A 19386-nucleotide genomic window follows, 5' to 3' on the forward strand; every position below is an offset into this window, starting at 1 on the left:
TTTAAAAGCAGTACTTCGCCGCTGCAAAGCACGGGGATGTATATATATAGATAGATAGATAGATACATAGATAGAGATATATAAATATATATATATATATATATATATAGATAGATAGATAGATAGATAGATAGATAGATAGATAGAGATATATATATATAGATAGATAGATACAGTAGATAGAGATAGATAGAGATATGTGTATGTATGTAGATATGTATATATGTATTTGTATATATATGTTGATATATGTATATATATGTGGATGTGTATATGTATATATATATATGTATATATGTAGATATGTGTATATGTAGATATGTATATATAAGTATATATGTATGTGTATATATATGTTTACATAACCTCTTTAACACACTACTTCTCCGCTGCGAAGCGCGGGTATTTTGCTAGTATATATATATATATATATATTAGCAAAATACCCGCACTTCGCAGCGCAGAAGTAGTGTGTTAAAGAGGTTATGAAAAAGTAAAGGAAACATTTTAAAAATAACGTAACATGATTGTCAATGTAATTGTGTTGTTATTGTTATGAGTGTTGCTGTCATATAATATATGTGTATGTGTATATGTATATATATATATGACAGCAACACTCATAACAATGACAACACAATTACATTGACAATCATGTTACGTTATTTTTAAAATGTTTCCTTTACTTTTTCATAACCTCTTTAACACACTACTTCTCCGCTGTGAGGCACGGGTATTTTGCTAGTATATATATATATATATATATATATATATATATACACACACAAACACATATATTATATATATATATATATATATATACACATATATGTATACACACATATATATATATACTTTTCATTTATTTGACAGTAAACTATTTCAACCATATATATATATATATACATACATATACACACATACATGCAGTTTCAATAACATAGAAATCAATATAAACAACATTAACATCATTATCATATGAGAATATGAAGTAATATGTAAGAAGCACATTTCATATAAATATAAATTTAATTAAACAGTAAAATCTTCTTCTATAATTTGCTACCGTGGCTATTCGTTTGTCTGTCCAGGATTTTAAATCACCTGTAGCTCGCAAACCGTTTCACCTATTGACTTCAAATCTGATACACATATAGTACGTCACGTCTACAATCCGCTTTATGGGTGATGATTGTATTACTCTTTTTATCTTTATTTTATTTTGTTGTAGAATCAACTCCTATCTGCGCACACCAGGGCGGCCGTGGGCGGATTCGTATGGTGTATTCACTCCACGTTATCGTGCATTGCGCTGTCACTGGTATTTTGATAAAAGAATTTGAACAACATATAAGAAGCGTATAAATTATTAAACAGTAAAACATTAACATTTAAGAAGTAAAGTTACATTAAGTACTACTGCAGTGCCTTCGGGTATACCTCATTTTTTGTTTGCCCATTACATGCTTAAATGTATACATTTTTTGGTGCACCTACCCGAGAACACGCGACATATAACCGAGCGTGGGAGAAGCATGGATTTTAAACACGCGTTGAGTTCATCTGCTGGTCTCCCTCGTGAAATAACTGGTAATGTTTGACTAAAATCTACAGCGAGTAAAACGACATTACCTCCTGTTATTTTTTTTACGATCTCTGAGATCTTGCTTTTTTCGGTTCAAGGCTTCATAAGCTCTTTTATGTTCTATGGTGTACTTATCCCAAACCATCATCTGTGAATGTTGCAAGACTTTCGCCTTGTATGTAGATCGGGGTAATTACATTCATTGCATTCCTAGTCTGAATCACAATCTGATTGTATGGGTGGTTACCTGGCACTGTAGGGTTGCCACCCGTCCTTTAAAATAAGGAATCGTCCCGTATTTGAGAATGAAATTGCGCGTCCCGTTTTGAATCAATACTGGACGGGATTTGTCCCGTATTTTTTTTATCATTTTTTTTAAAGCAGCGTCTCATGCAAATCATCCCACACGCATTTTATGAAGATGCCTCCTTTCCTACTTTTGATTGGGTAATACTTGATGTCATCGTTAGTTTGATTGGTCTTTTTAACTGTCCAGTGAGGAGGGCGGGTCTTTTAAGTAGAGTCTGCAAACTGTTGGCACTGGGATGTGGCACCCGCTGCAGTATGCGTCCCTTATTTTTTTGTATTAAAAGTGGTAACCCTACCTGGCAGGTAACACTTATGTTTGGTCATGAAGTCGTCTAAAATCCGCCACGTGCCCTCTTTTAATTGAGAGAAGCAGATATATATAGCCAAATTCTCGCGCTTCATTGCGGCGAAGTACTGCTTTTAATTTTTTAAGAAGAAAATAAAACCTTTTTAAACGGATCGAAAATATACCAATAACAATTTGTTAAGGATCTGTTTTTTTGTGAACCTCGCTTTTCACAGCTGTCGCGCTACGGCGTGTGTTTCGTTTATTTGACAGTATGTAGATCGTGGTAATTAAATTCATGGCATTCGTTTTCTGAATCACAATCTGACTGTATGGATGGTTACCTGCCAGGTTACGCTTGTGGTTGGTCAGGAAGTCGCCTTACATCCGCCACGTGCCCTCTTTCTGTTCCCAGAAGCTGATCATAGAATGGTTGTAATAGTTTACTTTCAAATAATGCAAAGAGTATGCGACACGTGTTTCTCCCTAATTCTGGGCTCATCAGGCATACACACTCACTGCATCCCCTCTCGGGAATCGAATCTCTATCGTCAGCGGCAGAGTTGAAGCCCCTAACGTTGCAGTCAGCAAGTCGGCTAACATCCGCCATGTGCCGTCTTTCAGTTGCGAGAAGCAGATCATAGAATGGTTGAAACTGTTGCCCCTAACGTTGCGCTACGGCGTGTGGTTCGTTTATACCTCGTGTCTTCTCATTAAACTTTTATCTCGCGAATATGTTATTGCAATCCGCAGCGGGAGCGTTTCTATAAACTTAATTTAAACTTACGTTTTACACCGTGCTTTGTTTCCCTTATGAACATGCTTGTATGCTTCATTCGCTCCCTTCTCAATTGTTTAATGAATTTTTTGTTTTTCGCTGTTTGCGGCTCCTCCTTCATTTGTCCCTACTGCGTTCACAGTCTTTTCACGTGATTACGTGGGAGGCATGATGACGTGACACTCAACTCCTCCTCCCACGGCCATTGAGCTGCCGTCCATTACAGTATATTGTGAAAAAAGAGGTTCCAGTTATGACCATTACGCGTTGAATTTCGAAATGAAACCTGCCTAACTTTTGTAAGTAAGCTGTAAGGAATCAGCCTGCCAAATTTCAGCCTTCCACCTACACGGGAAGTTGCAGAATTAGTGATGAGTCAGTCAGTCAGTGAGTCAGTGAGGGCTTTGCCTTTTATTAATTAGTATAGATTGTACTAGTGAATTAAAGACTGAGTAGGTATCTCAGCAAGTCCTACAAATTAAAGAGTGGAAAGAGTGACTGATCTAAATCATTGTAACTGAAGGGGGCACATCTGCATCCCAAACACCCTGAAATTATCAAACCAAACAGTCATGGGAAGGATATTTTTATTTCAACAAAACTCCTTTTTCAAGTTGTTATCACAGGGTAAATCACTCAGAATTCCTTTTCTTTTCCACCCCCACTATCCTCCGAGCAAGCCTTGATCACCTCCTCCCAACTATGAGTCTCAGATAAGGCAGAGCTGCTGCTTTTCAACCCGAATCCTAGAGTATTAACAGTGCAATACGATTACCACATTGAAGCACTTCCAGGTCTGGTGGAACCACTTCAAAACAGGGGATTCTGCTCCCAGCAGCTCCCCCTAGTGGTACCTGTGAACCCCAACAGGGCTGCCCAGCGGGTCTCCAAATGGTAGCCAGACCAGTGGGATAATGCCACCCAGTGTAGTGTCGAAATACATATCCACAGGAGGCAGTTTCCCCCTATCCTTCCCTCATAATGGCCTCTTGACCAGGAAAGGAACCATAAACAACGCAAGCCTGTCCATCCATATCCTTCCTTTATCATGGCTTCTCAGCCAGATAAGGAACCATTTACCCCAGCCAGCATGCCAGACAACCCGTGTCTTCTATGCCACTCGCTTATTTAATTCATTCAGTATTTCAGGTCAGGTATTTATAATGGCAATTGCTTTGTTCCAAAATTGTTATATTAAAAGATTTTTCTGGGAATTATTCAATTTACATTTTTCAAATGAGTGATTCCGAAACTAGATACTGACTGACGGTCTCTGAAAGCACTTCCATATGTAGGCTTGTTGTACGTGTGGTCACCTGCAATTGTATGGTAATGAAATTCAGATTCTAACTTGATTGCAAATCTAAAATTATAGCCACATGAGTATTCTGAGATTGCAATTCTTAAAAATTGAACTGTTTGTCAAATTACAGGTAAAATTGCTTAACTGTTTTAATATCTAGATATTTTCCAGTTATATGGTGATATTCTGACAGAGGTGCTGGATTTCAAATTTACTTTTCAGAATGTTATGCAAATTCAAATTAAAGATACTAACCTATTCTCAATTAGAATTTAATCACAGATTTCAGTTCTTCTGCTTTGATATCTGAACTTAATCTTCTGTAGAGATTTTGTTTCTCTGACACAGAGCATCAATGTATAATATAATATGAGGTGAGACTTTGCAATATCTAAAGCTTCCTCCAGGATTAGCAGAGATTTGAAACTCAATATGTTTTTCTTTTTCTTTTAGTGAGCAGATACCAAAACAATATGGTTCCATCTGTTTATAATTTGAATAAATACATTCTTTATTTAGTACTCTTAAATCAGTCAGAGAAATGGTTTCTAGTTCTGTATATTTTCTCATGGAATAAATAATATACTCTTGTTAGCTTCTCTCTTTTTCTCTCTTATCCTTAAATATAGCTGACAATGCTATTTCCACATGTTGTTAGAATTTCTAGACTTGGTAGTGTTGCTAAGTAGCAAAGCAGTCTATTATGTGCAACTATTCTCCAAAATGCTGGTTTTTTTTTTTTTTAACTTATTTACAATATTCACAATTTTTATCCTCGTTTCATGTCATTTAACCCTGACTTTACAGCTTGGTGTGAACACTTGTATACTGTAAATACTGAATTTCAACAGCGCCATGTATTACTACTTAAAGACGAAATTGCTTTTTTATAAACTCAGGTTCACTCAATGTGTTTTTAGAACTCTTATTATGCTTATTATTGCATTCTTAATCTACTGTAATAGATTAATTATATTTTAGATTTAAATTGAGTGGAGCTATTTCTACAGAAGTAGGTGCAAACAATGGTAAAAAAAATTCACAACTCCATCAGAGCGATTGAGAAATTTGCAACTTACAATTTTTAATTTCCACGATAACTTCCTAATAGCGTTAGCACTTTCCTTCTCTTCATATGTCTGAATAATGCAATTAAAATTAAGCAAATACTAAATGTCTAAATGGCATTTGAAGGGAAGCAACAGCCAGACAAGTTCCTTTTATACAGTAAAAATAAAATGGATTTTGCTTCCCATATTGTTAATTTACAGAATATAAGACTGGATCTAAAATATTTTATTGAAAAGGATTTGGAAACCTTAACGCCTCATGTGGCATGATCCCCATTCAAAATTAAATATTTATGAGCATCTTGAATTCTGTAATTCTAAGCTTTCCTTCAAATTTATGAGTTGTATTCTTTTTTTTTTTTTTTTTTTTTTTTGTAATAACATTTTGACCTATGTTATTTATCTTAATTTAATTTTAGATTTCTAAAAATAATAGCTTGGCTTTTCTTATTCTTATGGACAATATATTACTGACTTAATTAAAATTCACACTAGTGTAAGATACAGTGGCTGCCACATAAGAAAATAACATTTCTCAGTAATCTTATACCTTTTTTCACAATATGCCTATTGCATGTGAAATTTTGGATCATCAGTAATGCATTTTTAATAAATGAATAATAAAAACATAAATAAATGAACTAATTAATGAATGCATAAGTACAAACATTTATAATTCTGTCCAATTATAATGCAAGATAAGACAAAAAATAACTATAAATAATAATAATAATAAATAAATAAATAAATAAGCACATGCTGCAGCTAAAAACAGAAAAGACCAAACAAAATAAAAGGGTACAGCAAAGAATGGTTTATTTTACAAAATTAAAGCATGCAACAGAAGGTTAAGGTAAGGGTTAAAAAGGCGCAAATTACACCACAAAAAAAAAAAAAAAGAGAAAACCAAATCCTTTTCCATCTGGGTCTTCCTAAGCAGGTTTTCCCCAGACTAATGCACTGATCCAACACGTATCAAAAAGCTTCTTTCAACACTAGGCTACCTTTTTTCACCACCAATAACCCTTTTCTCTCCTGCAATTAGAGCTCTTGCTGACACTTGCTATTCAAACTCCTAGCTCAGCTTTTCTAAAATTAGAAAGAACTTTTAAGCTTCTTTCTTCTATAAATTCTAGGTTGAAATACTGGACTATTTAAAGGGCCGGGGATGCCACATGGATTCATCCATCCATCCATCCTCTTCCGCTTATCCGAGGTCGGGTCGCGGGAGCAGCAGCTTGAGCAGAGATGCCCGGACTTCCCTCTCCCCGGCCACTTCTTCTAGCTCTTCTGGGGGAATCCCAGGGCATTCCCAGGCCAGCCAGGAGACATAGTCCCTCCAGCATGTCCTGGGTGTTCCCGGGGGCCTCCTCCCGGTTGGACGTGCCCGGAACACCTCACCAGGGAGGCGTCCAGGAGGCATCCTGATCAGATCCCGAGCCACCTCATCTGACTCCTCTCGATGCAGAGGAGCAGCGGCTCTACTCTGAGCCCCTCCCGGATGATTGAGCTTCTCACCCTATCTTTAAGGGAGAGCCCAGACACCCTGCGGAGGAAACTCATTTCAGCCACTTGTATTCGCGATCTCTTTCTTTCGGTCACTACCCATAGCTCATGACCATAGGTGAGGGTAGGAACATAGATCGACTGGTAAATTGAGAGCTTTGCCTTATGGCTCAGCTCCTTTTTCACCACGACAGACCGATGCAGAGCCCGCATCACTGCGAACACCGCACCGATCAGCCTGTCGATCTCACGCTCCATTCTTCCCTCACTCGTGAACAAGACCCCGAGATACTTGAACTCCTCCACTTGGTGCAGGATCTCGCTCCCAACCCTGAGACGGCACTCCACCCTTTTCCGGCTGAGGACCATGGTCTCGGATTTGGAGGTGCTGATTCCCATCCCAGCCACTTCACACTCAGCTGCGAACCGATCCAGAGAGAGCTGAAGATCACGGCCTGATGAAGCAAACAGGACAACATCATCTGCAAAAAGCAGTGACCCAATCCTGAGTCCACCAAACCGGACCCCCTCAACACCCTGGCTGAGCCTAGAAATTCTGTCCATAAAAGTTATGAACAGAATCGGTGACAAAGGGCAGCCCTGGCGGAGTCCAACTCTCACTGGAAACGGGTTCGACTTACTGCCGGCAATGCGGACCAAGCTCTGACACCGATCGTACAGGGACCGACAGCTCTTATTAGGGGGTCTGGTACCCATACTCTCGGAGCACCCCCCACAGGATTCCCCGAGGGACACGGTCGAACGCCTTTTCCAAGTCCACAAAACACATGTAGACTGGTTGGGCAAACTCCCATGCACCCTCCAGGACCCTGCTAAGGGTATAGAGCTGGTCCACTGTTCCGCGACCAGGACGAAAACCACACTGTTCCTCCTGAATCTGAGGCTCGACTATCCGACGGACCCTCCTCTCCAGAACCCCCGAATAGACTTTTCCAGGGAGGCTGAGGAGTGTGATCCCTCTGTAGTTGGAACACACCCTCCGGTCCCCCTTCTTAAAGAGGGGGACCACCACCCCAGTCTGCCAATTCAGAGGCACTGTCCTTGGTGTCCATGCAATATTGCAGAGACGTGTCAACCAAGACAGCCCTACAACATCCAGAGCCTTGAGGAACTCCGGGCGTATCTCATCCACCCCCGGGGCCCTGCCACCAAGGAGTTTTTTGACCACCTCTGTGACCTCAGTCCCAGAGATGGGGGAGCCCACCTCCGAGTCCCCAGGCTCTGCTTCCTCATTGGAAGGCATGTTAGTGGGATTGAGGAGGTCTTCGAAGTACTCCCCCCACCGACCCACAACGTCCCGAGTGGAGGTCAGCAGCGCACCATCCCCACCATACACAGTGTTGACACTGCATTGCTTCCCCCTCCTGAGACGCCGGACGGTGGACCAGAATCTCCTCGAAGCCGTCCGAAAGTCATTCTCCATGGCCTCCCCAAACTCCTCCCATGCCCGAGTTTTTGCCTCAGCAACCACCGAAGCCGCATTCCACTTGGCCTGCCGGTACCTATCAGCTGCCTCCAGAGTCCCACAGGACAAAAGGGACCGGTAGTACTCCTTCTTCAGCTTGACGGCATCCTTCACCGCTGGTGTCCACCAACAGGTTCGGGGATTGCCGCCACGACAGGCATCGACTACCTTACGGCCACAGCTCCGGTCAGCCGCCTCAACAATAGAGGCATGGAACATGGCCCATTCAGACTCAATGTCCCCCACCTCCCTCGGGACATGGTCGAAGTTCTGCCGGAGGTGGGAGTTGAAGCTACTTCTGACAGGGGGCTCTGCCAGACGTTCCCAGCAGACCCTCACAACACGTTTGGGCCTACCAGGCCTGACCGTCATCCTCCCCCACCATCGGAGCCAACTCACCACCAGGTGGTGATCAGTTGACAGCTCCGCCCCTCTCTTCACCCAAGTGTCCAAGACATGTGGCCGCAAGTCCGACGACATGACCACAAAGTCGATCATCGAACTGAGGCCTAGGGTGTCCTGGTGCCAAGTGCACATATGAACACCCCTATGCTTGAACATGGTGTTCGTTATGGACAATCCGTGATGAGCACAGAAGTCCAATAACAAAACACCACTCGGGTTCAGATCGGGGGAGCCATTCCTCCCAATCATGCCCTTCCAGGTCTCACTGTCATTGCCCACGTGAGCATTGAAGTCTCCCAGCAGTACAAGGGAGTCCCCAGAAGGTGTGCCCTCCAGCACCCCCTCTAGGGACTCCAAAAAGGGTGGGTACTCCGAACTGCTGTTCGGTGCATACGCACAAACAACAGTTAGGACCCGTCCCCCCACCCGAAGGTGGAGGGAGGCTACCCTCTCGTCCACCGGGGTAAACCCCAATGTACAGGCTCTAAGTCGGGGGGCAATAAGTATGCCCACACCCACTCGGCTCCTCTCACCGGGGGCAACTCCAGAGTGGTAGAGAGTCCAGCCCCTCTCAAGGAGATTGGTTCCAGAGTCCAAGCTGTGCGTCGAGGTGAGCCCGACTATATCTAGCCGAAACCTCTCGACCTCACGCACTAGCTCAGGCTCCTTCCCCTTCAGAGAGGTGACATTCCACGTCCCAAGAGCCAGCTTCTGTAGCCAAGGATCGGACAGCCAAGGTCCCCGCCTTCGGCCACTACCCAACTCACACTGCACCCAACCTCCTTGGCCCCTCCCATAGGTGGTGAGCCCATGGGAAGGGGGACCCACGTTGCTTCTTTGGGCTGTGCCCGGCCGAGCCCCATGGGTGCAAGCCCGGCCACCAGGCGCTCGCCATCGAGCCCCACCTCCAGGCCTGGCTCCAGAGGGGGGCCCCGGTGACCTGCGTCCGGGCGAGGGAAAACGCTGTCCAAATTTTGTATTCATCATGGAGGTTTTGTTGCCACATGGATTTATGGGGATAGTCCTACTTCATCTCACCTGTTAACTCCAGGTATCATTGCAGCGTTGAACCCAAATCTATTTTTAGATTTAGACTCAGACCCAGTAATTCTTTATTTTTCCTTAACTAGATGCAAAATGAGCCAAAACATGACCAGCAAACTGTGATCATCCTACAATATCTGAAAATAAAAAGAGTGGAGGTCTGAGGAATGTTGATTTGCTCAGGTCCCCAAAACATTTTAACAGTGCTCTTAGAAAAGTAAAGAAAAAAATCAACAATTTTGAAAATGTATGCTATTGCACAATGAGAGCAGCAACAAGCCATGGAATTAAAGGACAGGTTTAATTAACAACAAGAATTGGCACCTAATTAAGCAACTGGTTAGAGTTTGAGGACCTGACTTAGTTGTTCTTCTGTTGGCTCACTCACTTCATTTAATTTCTGTTTAAGGAAAGTAATGAAGCAATTCAGAGGAACGATGAACAAATTCTGGGGATCAATCTTAAAAAAGTGAATTAAAATTAAAAGATAAAAAGTTAATTAGCTGCCAAAACAGGTCACTAATTAAGAAAAGGGATGGAATGAAAACTTATGGCCACTGTGGCCTTCCAGGACTGGAGTTTGAGATCCCTGGGCTAATGTATAATTTCAATAAAGGTGTTATTGTTTTTATTCCATTATTAACTTTAGTAGTGTTTGATACAAGGTTAGAAGTGTCATTATTATTGCATTATTATCATTTACTGTATCTTTACTTTTTTCTTGTTGTAGTTGTGGTAGTAGTGGTGTCACGTTAGAGAGAATATTGAAATTCTTACTTGCATGTCCAACCAACATGCATCATGTCTTTAATCTCCAGAACTATGGTCAATAATAGGTAGGAATTGACTCTTGATTGGTAGCAGTTCAGAACATTCAGTGACTAATGCAGATGGCGTGTTTGCACTGTTGCCTTACGGCTACAGCGTGCTAGATATGCCACTGTCCAAGTGCAGCATGCACACCCGTCTTATATTTAGATGATTTTTTACTCATGCAGTTTTCCTTCTTCACCCCAAAAATATGTATGTAAGTCACATTCTTGACATCGCAGTTTTTGGCAGCTGTCTGTTTTTTGCTCCATTTATCCTTTTCAAATGTTTCAAGCAGAATTTCACAACTGGAAAAACATAAGCACACCAATGTAAAAGTTAAAAATTAAATTGTTGTACTTGTGTTTTGACACCATAGGGTAGTTATATTACTTTATTATTAATTAGCTGTGAATGTTTTGAGAACTGAAAGCAACAGATATATTTATCAATCCTTCAAAAACATTTTAACATACATACAGTATGCAGAGACAGGTATTTAAATGTTTCATGAAACAATGCTGATTTTTACATGGATCAAAATATTCAGGTCAGATAGTACCACAGCAGCACACACTTCGCTCAGTTGCACTGTTAACCAGCAGGCAAGTTACTCAGAGCTACTTTCTGTTTAACAGGAACAAATGAGCCAATTGTTATTTTATAAGAGTGACTCTCATAGACTGTACCCTCAAAAGACACTCTACAAAGAGAGTATAATTTGAATTAGGAAGATAAAATATCTTTCCATTCATCCATTTCCATCACCTGTTTGTTTGGGGCAGGGCTGTAGGGCAGCATGGATCAGGACAGTAACAGGACAGTGTGCCAGCCATCACAGATTACTCAATGCATGAGAAACTATCATGAAATAAACTTTAAAAAGTCTACATATATTAGGTAAAGCATGGGAAGGATATAATATAAATAAAGTGCTTTACTGTTACTTAACATGGTAGTGATTGAAGAATTGAGTAAACTGACAGTATTGATGACTGTACATATTAGAATCTCTGAGATAATTTATTCAATAATGTAATCTGGTGCTCTGCTTTAAAAATAAGATGTAAGACACTGCAGTTTCAAAGAGTGACCAACAAGGAAAAGACTATTGCAATGTTCTGTGTTATGATCATACAGTCATAAACCAACACTGCATAGTCAAATCTGGAGATCAGTTGTTTTTTTCATTTGAAATAATTTGTAAATGACATTGAAATGAACTCTGTAAATAGTTTTAACTGGGAACACCATGATTCTTTCCATAAGTGTGCTATACAAGAACATCATTGTTTATTGCTGCATTTTGTCTGAAGAAAGACTTGTCTGGGAATGGCAGGAGAGACAAAAACAAAGTTAGGGGTATGTGAAACCTACGTTACAATCTATAATATTAAATACAAATTTTTTCCTTCTGTACTTTTTCCAAGTTGTCAAACAAGAATTAATTCAAATTAAATCTACAACAACTAGTTATTAAAGGATACGTGGAAAAGGTGTTGAATATTGCAGTGAGAAAGTACAAACTATAACAATTTTAAGGGAAGCTGAGTCATCTAAAATGCATATTTAGTATATATTTTATCAGTTAGACAGTGCTAAATATATGCTTGTGGTAATAATTACTACATACTCACTTAAAGAACAAAGGACTGCAGCATATAGCTGTATGTAAAAACTCATTAAAATGAAATGTTTTCCCTCTGCGGACATTTTTTGTACTTTCCCTATGTCTCAGCTAAATCAGGGTTGATTTTGGTGGAAAATAGGAGGCAAAAAACACACCATATTAAACCTACTGTATAACACACATATAATTTTTTTTTTGAATTGCAGTCGCATAATTTGAGCATCCTCTTGAACTTGATTCATGAAGAATTGCTGATCAGACTATAAAGAAATTTGCAATAGTCTGCTAACCTGACAATATCATCATTCAAATATGGCAAAGACTAAAACGTTCCATAAATCATATTGCATTATGTCAGGACCAGCTGTCACATAAAAATACAAATATTTATGAATGTGCTGAGGAGTTGCCTGAATTTTGGCAGGAATATGGAAGCAGAGAAAGTAGAGGAACAGCACAGTGTAAAACACCCTAACAGGCCATATCACTACCTTAAAACAAAAACCTTACAGTATTACTACATAGAAACTGCAAGATTATGCTTCATCCTTGTGATCTAACCTTAACCGTAGCCCTTAATTAAGTAGCTCCTAAATGAACATTGAAAAGGTAACAAGTTTAAACAGACAAATACAAATACTAAACAACAAACATGCTGATAATGCAAAGAAAAATAATGGGCAAAGGCACATGCACATATTTGTAAAAGTGCATCAAAATGAAGTATTAGGATATCAAAATCACACTTTTCTTGTTTAACTAAATAGATAAGGACAGCTGACAAGCTGAGCAGGTTCCAGTTCAGCTTATACATCTCAGAAAATAGCTGCCGAGAGCAAGTTGCTCACTCCCTTAAGGCCACACACCCAGCACGTGTACATGTCTGCTGTTCCAGAAGAACTGGCATTGGGGAAACCGCTACGAAAATATATAATGTATCCTTTTTTTGAAAACAGAAATAAAATATTTTGTGCATTTTTAGGCTAAAGAAAATGGTGAGAAACAGGTGTGTTGCATCATATAAATTTATAAACTTTGAGGTGACCATTACTTAGAGAGAGTTTGGGAGCATGCGCTGATAGCATGTTCTCGCAACCACCACACAACGCACCACCTGGAATGGGACCCGAGTGAAGCGGGTGACACCTCAGCACCACACTGAAACAGTGTGAAGTTTTTTTACATTGGCAAGGGTGCCAGCCTTGCCACCAACATTAAGTTTTCCCTGCAAGTTGGAAGACCGGCTTGCTGGGCTGGATACAGATTAATGTCATACCCAGGATGAAGCAGGTTAAGGGCTTTGCTCAAAGGCCCATGGACCATTACTTAGGTTGCAAGAAAATTTGATAATAAAGAGTAGAGAGCACTTTTTAGGTAGGATTGAAAGACAGCAGTCTGTGAGTTCTTCAGTCTCGATAGGGTGAGAAGGGCTTTGGGAGCAGGTTAGATGGTGCTAGAGTTTGAGTGGCAAGAATGTGCATCATTTAAATAAGGAGGGTGTTTTAAAAAAAAACAAATTAACCAGAACATCACTCAGGTATTGCAGTGTTTTATATTTAGTTGTTAAATAAACAAGTCCATTTTTGGGAATATCCTTTTGCAGTGCTACTGAAGAGGGCTTCAATTCCCAGCAGGAGTGTGCAGGAGCCAACTGGGCATTGGCATGTGTATTGAAGGAAGTTAGAAAGTTACATGAATTGTTCCATATGGAATTCACTTTTACAAAATCTTCATACAGTACTCTGTACCAACATGCAATTGTGAACATTAGTTAATTTCACCTCCAAAATACACTAAACTCAGTCTACCAGAGGACTAACAAATGTTCCTTCCCAATGAGAACATCCTAATACTCAGAACACCCTGATCTTATTAAACACTAGCACCAGAAAAACAATACACAATGGATAATATTTATACGAGGGTAAATCACAAAGTAACAACAATTTGCAACAGATAGAAGCTGCGAAAATATAACACATTTGCAACATCTTATGGATTAGATTGAAAACAAACAATGCTGCACTGTGCCGTTAGTCTAGTTAAAGCCAAGGTCTATTGAAGATTTATACTCCACTGCAGGATTGCACCATTGTTGAACAATGCACCGTAGTGATATTTCTTTGGGCAGAGGGAGTGAAACCTGCTGAAATTTACCCAAATGATATTGGCTCGATATGGAAGTGAAAACAGCATGATTCAACAAAGTTTATGAATGGGTAGAAAGTTTTAAAATGGAAGGAACAAGTATCACCAACTAAGCTTGATCTGGTCGATGTGGAACGTGGCTGGGGGTGGTACCCAGCCGGGACGCCCAGGAGCACCAGAGGAGGTCTTGCGCCTCCTCCAGACCATGAGGGGGCGACCGCCCTGCTGGCTTTGGGGACCACCAGGGGGCACCCCGATGCCTACGGGGCCCTGAACCTCAGCACATCCGCCACACCCGGGGAGTGCCGGCGGAAGCTCATTGGAAGACACCTGGAGCACATCCGGGTGTGTATAAAAGGGGCCGCCTCCCTCCATTCGATGGCTAGAGTCAGGTGGAAGAGGACAGGGCTTGGAGGAGAGGAGTAGAGGGGGACCAGAAGAGAGACAAGGCATTGTATTGAGGGCCTGGACTTTGGGGTGATTGGTGCTGCAGCACTGGGTTATGCGTGATCACCGTTGTATATAGAATTGTAAATAAACTTGTGTGGTGACTTTAAAACATGTCTACCTGTCTGTGTCCGGGCTGTTCCCCACATCGATCGTCAACTTTACGCACATAATCACACATCGACATGGTGAATGCCTTCATCAGAGATGGCTGAGGGATTATATTGTCTGCTGTTGCTTAACATTTGGATATCCGATATGGATCTGTTCATGACATAATGCATGCTGTCTTGGAGTACTGTAAAGTTAGGCCAAGATGGGTACTCAAACGGCTTACTGATCTACCCAAGCCAACATCCTTCAGTGAATTTTAGCAGGTTTCACTCCTTCTTACTAAGGAAATCTTGCTGAAATGCGTTAAGCATAATGATGCCATCCCTCAGTGTAGTGTCCATATTCATATGATCTTGGATTGAATTAGACTAACTACAGAGAACCAAAGGGACCACCTTTTGTGGAGCTTTTAATGGCACGGGATTTAAAAACACCCAGATAAGTCTTCATCTAATCAGTTGTGAAACAAGCATTTGTACTGAAACAAAAAAGAAAAAGTAAATGAAGAAAACTCTGTTAAAACTTAACTTCAAAAGCAAACATAAGACAAAATTTATTGAGAGAGTTTTGAAAGGAATGGTTAAGCATGTGCAAAATGAGACTGCAAATATGCAGTTTTAGCAAGAAAAGTGTTCCATGAGTTTTGAGACATGTAGTCATTGAATGCATTTTGTGTAAAAACAATGTAAAATGATCCACAGTTTGGCCTAATTAGACCCGTTTTATGTAAACTGTGTGCCTGGCAAATTTGTTGCAATTCAGAAGAGTTTATCTTGAGTTTAACTTTATCCTGAAAAATGAATCTAAGGAATCTACTGAATTATTTTAATGGTGTATGGTTATTTTATCAATAATTATTATAAAACCATGATAGCACATTTGATTAAATAAACCAATATGAAAAAGCTTAGCTCATTGAGATTTACCCCCTGTAATTTGCAATTGTTGACACGAGCAAGGCCTTTTAGTATTAGTTTTAGATTTTTTTTGTCTAATATTGTAAATTATTATAACACAGCAACTGAATGCTTTTATTTAATTAATAATCATGTTAATAATTAATATTAATTTCATTATGTAGCACTAATCATGTTGTTTTACATAGACAGTGGGGAACCACTTCAACCACTGCCAATGTGTGCTTTTTTTGCCTCACTTCGTGCCGTTTGTGCAGCCCAGCCGCAGAGAGCTTAAACAGATAAGCACATCCACGTAAAAATGACAAGGGGTGAGCTTTCTTGAAGGATTTTACTGGACGTACCTCATTGTAAACTGAAATATATACAAAAGAAACATACAGCCATTTACAGGTGTACAACCAAAGACAATAAATAATAATTTACAAAGCAATACATAGCAGACAGTATACATTAACAATAAAGCTTTAAAAGACACTTACAAGGCAATGTCCATGTTCAGATCATGACAAAGAGACGTGCGTAGACAGAGGTTCAAATTGCTGAGTGACCCAGGGGTTTATAGACTGAAACAAGAGATAAAGGGTTGCCGACGTGAGACACATGGGGTGTATTATATTTAAACATTTATTATGGGACCCACGTGCTTTACGTGAGTTTCAAAGACATTTATAACACCATTGTGAATGTGGGACATGACTGAAAGGTGTATTAATAAATGACAAGACAAAGGGGGAGCGCAGTTGAACAAATAACAGTAATGGTTAACAGGGCAGAACAGTAACACTTACCTGGATGGTGTGAGGGCAGCCATTATTGCGCCAGTGCACTCAACATGCATTAACTATTAGGCTGTGAAAGAAATAGTTATCCAATCAAGGGCAGGGGATGGTTATGGTGCCAGATTGACCAGGCTGTAATGGGCAATTTAACCAGGACATCAGGATAAACCCTATTCTTTTTGAAAGATGTCCAGGGATCTTCAATGACCACCGAATGTCGGGACATTGGTTTTATGTATCATCCGAAAGATGGTGCCATATTTAGAGCACAGTGTCCCTGTCGCAGTTCTAAGGCATTGAGATCCACACACAGATCATAGGGTAGGAGCCCCCTTCTGGACTCGCCAACACCTTTTCTAGCAGCCAGCCAAGTTTTTTCCTAGATGGTCTCTCATTTGGGTAATGGCCAAACCTGAACATGCTTAGCTTCTGGAGGATGACCTGTTAAGTGTAAGTGGAATAGCTACTGTTTTACTATTTACTAGGGGGCTTCGCCCCTGCTCGCTTCGCTCACCAATCCCTGTGTTTGGTTTTCTGGATACACAGTTTTAAGATTTTTTTTTTCTTTGAATTTTTGCTATTTCATTAGTTTCACTTTTATTTCAGAACTTAAGTAAAAACAATATTTGGAATCTTTTGAGTCCCAATATGCTGAATCTTTTAAATGAGGTCAGAGAGACATGTGTTTAATTACTTTATACCATAATCCAGGATAGGTTCTTTGTTTGGAATTTCAGCACAGACAAAGCGATCTACATCATCAGCAGTTAATAATTTTTTTTGCAAAGTAACCAATAAATGCATGTGAGGTAAAATACGTTTTTGAAATTCTCTGACTTAAACTTCAAAGCCTTACAATATTTACATACTTCTGACATATCACCTGTGTCCATATATTCGATCTCTATTCGTCTTTTAGTTATTTCTCCGAGTGATAATTTCTCTTTTTTTGCGCTAATGTGATGTTTACTTTCTTTGTTTTGACGGTCATTTTTTTCTGCTTTCATATTCTGTATCTTGCTCTGCATGTGTTTCGCACCTACGTTTCGTTTTTTTGAGTCTTTTGAATTCCAGTTTTCATTATCTCTAACCTGCTCTGCATGTGTTTGTCCCCTTAGTTTTGTAACCTCTTTATGATGTTTTACTTTGTTTTCTACTCTGTCTTTTATTTCTGACCTCGCTTGGTCCTGCTTTTTTTTTCAATGACACCTGGTCCGTGGTGATTATTTTCCTTTTTTCAAGTAATAATTTCCATTTGTTTGCGCTACTGTGATCTTTGCTTTCTTTTTTTTATACTTTCTAATTTTCCTAGTTTCATATTCTTTAACTTTCTCCACATTTGTATTGTGCATGTATTTTTTTTTTTGTTTTTTTTTTAAGCCTTTCTAATTCCACTGCTTTCATAATCTGCTCTGCATGTGTATAGCGCCAACGTTTGTGAACATCTTTATGAAGTTCTACTTTGTCTTTTACTCTGTCTTTTAATTCTGAGCCTGATTGGACGTGCTTTGTTTCAATTCCACTTGTTACGGACTGATAATTACTTTCCTTATTTTCTGAATTTGCACCTAGATTATTTTTTCTTTTTTGCTCTTTTTTCTCTACAACGCTTTTGAGTCTCTTTTCTCCACGCTGCTTTCTTCTTCACTTACTCGTCGACGTTTCATTTATAACGTATTGTCCTTATACGCTTTATATGCGCTGAGACCCTGGATCTGTGTGTGCTCAAATCCTTCACAAGACTGAATGTTTTGCTGCCCTGTTGTCTTATTTGATATTGATTGTAAGTAGGGCATGTCTTGCAAGAATCTCATGTTCTACGTCATCACGAGACGGTCCTGGGTCAATGTCTCATGTTTAAGGTCCTCTCTGGTCTTTTAACTGTCTTCCGTGATCTTAACATGAAGATCACGTCTCGACGCTCTACTGTTTCTGTCCAGGATTTTTTTTATAATAGAGAGATGAGTTAGGCAAAGACCAGAGAAAGGAATTAACAATGTGCACTGTAGTAAACACATTACAGAAATCCTGTTTTGTTACTTTCTCAATTGGCCCTAGTGTGTGCTTGGTGTGTGTTTGTGTGTGTCCTGTGGTGGGTTGGCACCCTGCCCAGGATTGGTTCCTGCCTTGTGCCCTGTGTAGGCTGGGATTGGCTCCAGCAGACTCCCGTGACCCTGTGTTAGGATTCAGCGGGATGGAACATGGATGGATGGATGTTTTGTTACTAGACCTCAATGAATATGACTATTTATAAAAGAACATTGAATTTCAGGGTAGCTACAAAGCAATTGTGTGGATGCATTTTACTGAGCAGTGTAACATAATCTTGACTAATGAGTTAATATTTAAAAGTAATATAAATTTATCCATTCACACAGGATGCCATCCCTATATTCTATTTTCAATTACAAGGATATGGGCAGATGAATCCAAGCAGCATTATCCACAAGGCTGTATATAAGCTGAATGGGGTGTCCCATTTAAACTAATTTTCAATTCTTTGGAATGTAGACGGAACATAAAATACCTAAGAAAAACAACAAGTGGACGCTGTAAATTGCATGCACAATCTGCAGCTACTAGTGTTTTGGGAATATTATATCTCCAGTAAAAAAGAGAAGAATATAGTCAAGCATACACTAATTATGTAGGAGTATACTAACACACAATTTTTTATGCAAGCTGTCTTGTCTATTGAGTAGGGAAAGTTAATGAAACTCAATTTTTTCCTTGGTAGTGTAACAAAATGTACATTTTGGGGTACTG

Source organism: Erpetoichthys calabaricus, chromosome 7 (genome assembly GCF_900747795.2).
Source record: "Erpetoichthys calabaricus chromosome 7, fErpCal1.3, whole genome shotgun sequence".
In the NCBI taxonomy this organism is placed as follows: domain Eukaryota; kingdom Metazoa; phylum Chordata; class Cladistia; order Polypteriformes; family Polypteridae; genus Erpetoichthys; species Erpetoichthys calabaricus.